This window comes from Penaeus chinensis, chromosome 23 (assembly GCF_019202785.1).
Source record: "Penaeus chinensis breed Huanghai No. 1 chromosome 23, ASM1920278v2, whole genome shotgun sequence".
Taxonomy (NCBI): domain Eukaryota; kingdom Metazoa; phylum Arthropoda; class Malacostraca; order Decapoda; family Penaeidae; genus Penaeus; species Penaeus chinensis.
This window is the reverse complement of record NC_061841.1, coordinates 10822709-10829747: the sequence shown is the minus strand read 5'-3', so window position 1 is coordinate 10829747 and position 7039 is coordinate 10822709.

Here is a 7039-nt window from a genome sequence, read left to right as displayed (position 1 = left end):
TGTAGATCCTGGAATCATTTGTAGTCTCGTGTAGTATTATAAGTTCATGTGGTCTCGGTGTAATGAGAGGTGTTTCTCCACTCTCAGCATACAGGAACTCCACAGGTGAAGACCTGAAAGCTCCTGTACAGTTTCTGAGAATCCAACATTTGGAGAACAGTGGGAGTTGCAGATGAATAAGCCACACATCCATAGTCAAATTGGATATGAATAAGTGCTCGGTAAAGCCACAGAAGCATTGTGCGGTCTGCATCCCAAGACAGGTGGGAAAAAAATACAAAATACTTCACCTTTAACTGAGGCACTCATGTAAGCTTTGAGTCAAAAATTAGACCCAGGTACTTCACCTCCTGGACAAAATGCACCCTCCACAGCAGTACAGTGTGATGATATCCACATACAGACTACACAAGGCAGCACTTAGAACATTTACAATGTCATTTATAGCAATGGCAAACAGGGTCACACCGAAGACACTCCCTTGTGGGACCCCTTCCAGTTGATCTTCCAGGTTAGAGAAGCTATTTCCCATCCACACTCTAAACTTCCTATCAGCAAGGGAGCTTTGTATGAGGGTAGTAATGCTCCTCTTAAACCATTGTCATATAGTTTAATGAATAAGCTATGCTTCCAAGTAGTATCATAAGCCTTTTTGAGGTCAAAGAAGACAGTGGTTGATCTCAATTTTCTAAGCCCATATTGATATGGGTTTAGCACGTTTTCCTTTCTAAGTAGCCATGTCAGCCTGAAGTTTTCCATTTTCTCCCTCAGCTTGCAGATGCAGCTGGTGAGAGAAATTGGTCTGCAATTCCCTGGTATCTTTGCCAGGTTTAGGGAGTGGAATAATTATAGGATCTTGTGGGAGCTCTCTGATATGTGAGATATCATTTGGTATGGCAAATGGCAAGTTGTTTGGAAGTTCTGCTGCAGTCATACTAAAGAATGCTATTGGGTGTTGTTCTTGTTCAGCCCAAAGGATGAAGATTGGGCAATGTAAGATGCTCTAGATATCGATATCTCATTTGCAACTTTTTTTTTTTTTTTTTTTTTTTGTCTGTGAGGATTATGCCATCTATCTTCAGAGCAAGTGGTGACAGAAATCTTGGGCACCTTACCCCATACCCATGCTAAGGGGGTCCCAGAGTTAATCTAGGAGATACACTGTCTCCTCGATGTCCGTCCAGTCTCCTATAGCACTCACTAGCCTTGGTTTCAGTCATTTAGTAATGGATCATAGTCATATTACTGCGACGTTATTTCAGCTGTCTTAGTGCAGCTTTTCTTGCTCTGACAGCTTGTTGGCATTCATCAGATCACTATGGTACCAAGGGTCGATGGTAATGACCGCTACTTTTAGGAATGGATGCTTCTGCTGCAAGGTGAATTTGTGATGTAAAGTGATCAACAGCATCTTGAACACACTGGAAATCATTCACAGACTCCAGCATTACTGCAGTTGATCTAAACAGATTCCAATCTGCCCGTTAAAGTTGTCATCTCTGCACTCCATTGGCTGGAATACTATTCACCTCCCCAAAAGTATTGGAAAATGGTTGCTTCCATGTAAGTCTTCTATGACCTGCCAAGTGAAATCCAGCTGTGAACCAGGTGAACCAATTGTCAGGTCAATAAAGGAGAAAGTCACATTTGAATCTGGAAATGTTTGGGTATGTCACTGTTCAGAATAACTGTATCTATTCTTGAGAACAAGGACTCAAAGGCCCTTCCTTGCGGGTTGCACAGTGTCTCCCCAGAGGTGATGCCAGCCACTGAAATCTTCCAAGAGTAGAAATGGATGAGACAACTGCCAAAGTAGATCTTCCAAATCATCTATGTTGAGATTATGCAGAGGAAGGTAGGATGCAATGGTTTAAGGTCGTGTCAATCCCATCCTCACAGCCTTCACCTGCAGTGGAGTCTGCAGGTAGATGGCCTGGAAGGGAATGTCCAGATGTACCATCACTGCTAACTCCTCCATGAGGGCCATTATGAAGGTCCCACAATGGGCATGAAGTTGGAATCCTCTCAGGGAAACTGGAAGATTTTCCCTGGTCATAATCTCCTGTAGGCATACACAAACTGGATGATAAAAAAACTTTCAGATATTGCAATTCCTCCCATTTTGCACGAAATCCCTGACCATTCCAAAGGATTAGGGAATTAATTTCTTCAGGTTGACAAGCAACCTTTTCATAAGGGGTTTGGAAGCACCTGTGGTTAAGGCCACCTCAAACCTTCCCTTACTAGTATCTTGAGAGTACCTTTTAAAGGGCTGTTTACCTGTGGACCTATTTTTCACAGGCTCCCTTTGGAAAGGCTCAGGATTTCTTTGCCTTTGGTTTATGGGCATTCTGTCGAGCAGTGGAGGCCCCTGTGGATGTGGTGACAGCTGAAGCTGTTACCGTTGAGGCTTCTGGCAGCTCTGAAGACCTCACTTTGGAAGGAGTCCTTTAGACAGGTTCAGGATTCCTTTACCTGGGCAAAAGGTGGACCTGAGCCTTTGGTTCAAGGACATTCAGACTAGCAGCAGAGGTCACTGTGGATGTGGTGGCAAGGGTCTATTGAGGAGAAGTCTCCTTATTAGACCCTCACTCCAACTTCACACCTGGCGCCAGAGGCAGTTTCAATATTTGAGGACTGAGGTCTAACTGTACTGGCAGAGTGTGTGGTGCAAGAAGTATTGGAGGGTAAGGGATGGCGGGAAGGAGGACTGGCTAGAACAGAGTCAAAAGACTTCCCTGGTTGGGTGAACAACACACGGGGCCTATTGCTTGGCCTTTGGAAAACTAACTTTCTTCTTGTTCCTTATAACCAATACTTCTTTGTCAAATTTGTACCAGCATACTGGAACTGGACAGTTGTCATCTTCTTGATGACCTGTTGTACAGCACTTTACACACACACACACACACACACTCTTGGTGATTTATTTTCCCTAAAGACGGCAAAAGTTGGCTCCATGCTCATAACCCTGGCAGTGGAAGCCCTACATAGGGTTGGACAAATGTGGCTTTACCTTGTGGTACCATGCCAACTTGACTGAGTCCGGAAAGACTAATGTTTCAAAAGTTAGAAAAGCTGATGCCAATTGTTTCACACCATCAACTTTAGTGCGAACATGAGATTTGAGCCCCGAAAATGTTGCATATTGCACGCGGACGGTCACTCTCGTCTATTGTTGAGTATCAAGCTAACATCTCGCTGTGGGGTGATTCAAGGATCACGTCGACACACCTCTTCTATCTTGCGATGTACTTCAAAATCATTAACATCCATGAGTAACACGCTGTCAACGATCTTACCAGAGTAAGGAGGACTTTTCTCCTTACCCCATCTGGGAAACATTCCAATTCCTATTTTTGCCCTTTAGAAGCTGGAAAGGTTCCAGTGTGACAACACATGATGTTAGAGAGGGATTAGCCAGGGGTTTGCATAGACCATCAGGGAGAGAGCCACTTCTTTTTAAATTGGTAGAAAACTTACAAATTAGAATTTTTTATTTCCTCATCCCTCCCCACCCACCATGGAGTCCAACAAGGGGAAGCTACAGTTGGGGCTCAAATACTCCCAACAGCCAATGGAGTTGTGAGGAAATATATGCAGTCACAACCCAGTGCTGGTGACAGTTGCAGGAACTGTGCAAAACCGACTGGGAAATACCTGCTTGACCATAGCCATATTTGACCAGCCAATTGACTTGACTGGGAATTGATCAATTCACCAGAATAGAGGACCAAAGAAGTTGTTGCTAGCTGCAGAAATGTTGTTTACCTGGACTCCTGCCTCCCAGCAATACGGGACACCACACATGGCAAACACACGTGGGAGAATTTTCCCTCTGGTCTGGCTCACCAGGTCATTGGGACCTCACGGCGGCTAGGCGGCTCCTGATAGGGGGGATAAGGGGCAGTGTTACTGTCCAAAGTCACTATGGAGCAACACTGGGCAATAACAAGGTTAACGCCCTCGACTTTGCCGACTATGTTGCCATACTATCTGAGTCTCTGGGATCACCCGTGGTGGCTCTTGATGCTTTCAGCAGTGAGGTGGAGTCCTTGGGCCTAGAATTCTCGTGGCCTTAGCTGTTGACGCAGCAGATCATTTTAAATAATCAATCAATCCTGGACCAAGATCCAGGGGCGGTATTCACGAAAGGTCTAAGACTGTTCTTAGTGATTCTATCTATGATTTGCTCCGTTGCTAGGTCTCAATGTTAATGCAGCTAATAGAACACACATATATAATAATAAACCCTAGTTTAATAATCTACTGTAATAATACAATAAGTAAACATGGCAATAAAGCTTGCTTATATAAAATATTACACATCAAGTATAGCTAAATGTGATTTGGTATCCCTACGTTTATTGTCACTGCATCAGTTGTAAAGAACCACTATTTGTATTTCTTAGAATAAAACAACAATAAATATGTAGGAGAAGGCTCAATTAATGTTTGATAATTTATCAGAGGAGGCCTCGAAGCTTTTCTTATTATTCCGAAAGTGGAAATATCTTCAGCGGAGGAAAATTTGCATATGGACGAACTAAAGACAGTCCTTACGGATGTAAATAGAGAATATCAGTAAAATATAAGAAACGAGTACACTAATGTTTGGAAATAAATTAGAAGGGGCTTCCAATTTTGTGTAGCATATTTGAGGCAGAATTACCTTCAACTTTGTATAGAATGGCATTATAGTTTTAAAGACAGTCCATATGCGCATGGGACACTTCAGCACCTGTCCTAAAACTTTGGCCGAGTGTAAGACAAAACTGCCTGTCTAAGACATTTTCGTCATAGACAGACTTGCTGATTCAAAGACATAGGAAGATAATCACACATCACCAATGACAAACAGACTTCGGAGGTCCATTCTAATTTATTGTCAACCATCAATTGATCCATTTTCTACATATTTACTGCAATTTTCTGTTCGAAAATTTTAGTTGAATATGTAAAATCTATAATACTATTGTCATTGTAGAAGTAAGATTTATTGCAGTATGTAGTTTTAGCATATTATTACAAACAATTACATAGAAATTGTAACAATATAAATGTTTATTGCCAGCATTAACTGAGATATGGCAAAGCGCAAATCATAGATAAAATTGCTAAGAAACGTCCTTTCGTATACACCGCCCCAGGAGTTTGGGGCCTGTTAGGGGAATCTATTCAGTTGATACACGCTTATGGCGAGGACGTTGAAGTCTCACAGACATAATGTGGAACCGCCGACTCGGGCTACATGGACACCTAGCTCATTTCCCTGTGGATGACCCTGCCCATCAAGCTGTCTTTGTGTGAGACAATCCTGGGTGGAGAAGGCCCTTGTGAGACCTAGGAGGTCATGGCTTGGGAAGCTCGACCAGACCTATCGCAAGGAGCTAGAGATCGGCCGAGGGCCTGCCTGGTGGCTCGCCATGAGCGAAGGATGGATGCGGCCGTGCGCCCCCGTCGGCGTTAATGATGATGATTACTATCATTACTATGATTATCATTGTATTTTTATATTTCACAAAGTGTCAGGTCAGCTAAGGAAAATCTAGGAAAATCGAATATTGTGGGAAGGTGAAAAGAGTTGAGCTTAAAAGACGGTCGCGTGCTCTCAACCTCGGCCCTGCATTTACCACACTGCGCATATCACTATGATTTATCCACTAATGAAAAAATTCTCAGTATGATAATCTATGATCCAGGTTTTGGTTCATTCCGTTTCTCAGTTAAGGTGTGTTAAAAAGTTACCAAAAAGCAATTACAAAACAGGAGAAATCGTTATATCAGGGTCGTGTCTATTTGTGTCCCTGTGTATTGTTCTAAGAACCTATGGATTCCTGTGTATTCTTTTATGTCTATGAGCCTATTCCTTACATTTTTTGTGGATTCCTAATATCATGGGTCATATGATATTTTAGCTTAGTTGCTCTTTAGTACTATTTACAACATACAAATTAGGTCCATCATTATCTGAATACATATTTACATTGCTTTCTCTCTTATTATTCATGATAAATACACAAAACAAAAAATAGTATCATGAGCTATCTTTTAATGGTTAAGAATAATAATCATCTTACTTTGTTGAGTCATTCTTACAGCGAGTTCCACTGTCACTGTCCTTGATCAAAAGTAAACTGGGACACCGTTCTCAACCTTTAGTGTCTCAGTACTCCGGGCAGGACAACTGTTGCTTGTGGCAAACTCAATTGGCTGGACTGCCGGCCAGGCCTGCTCCTCGACTCCCACAACTGAGTGAATGAAGGAGCTCAGAGTGGACCAGGAGTGCCTACTGCAAGAGATGAAATTCTGTTCTGCAACTTCTACCCAAACTGGCTGATGTCTACCTTGCGTGGGCTTTTTCCAGGGAACTGCTCTCTACAGCATTATTTGTTCATGACACAGCAGACTAACGTCTGTGTGAGGCAATGGCTTAACGTGCTTGGGTTAACCCACATTCTTTTGCGTCTAGGACCTGTTGTATTCACTGTCGTGCTTAATGTATGATTTTTTCCCGTATTTTCAATCAGCTTCAGTACTTATTCAACGGGCAATTTCAAGAAGCATTAATAAGACCTGTAAGCGTTCTCTTCCCGTCCCCATACGCATACATTGCAACCATCTTAAAATTTCATCATTGTAATTTTGAAACACTTACACTATATAATTTTTAAATGTTTTCTTCTAACCGGTAGCCATCGGAACATTAGTCTAGATACCATTTTTGTTTTGTTTTAATAAATAGTACTAGGAAAAGTTATTTTTTTTTATAACGTAAGAGATTGCCATGATTGTAAATACTTTATTTGATTTTATTTTACCATTCTTTGCACAGATCCACGATGGGAATCATCTAAATGAAACTGATATAAAGGATCTTCACAGATACAACCAGGGCTGTTGGTTGGTAATCAAAACACCCGACTCCGACTCCATTTTTTGTGTACCCGACTCTAGTTATAATGATAAAAAACATTATTTCATAGTAACTACAGGCTATCTTTTAACCCCATGTCCTTAAAGGTTTGAGTAAGTTGGT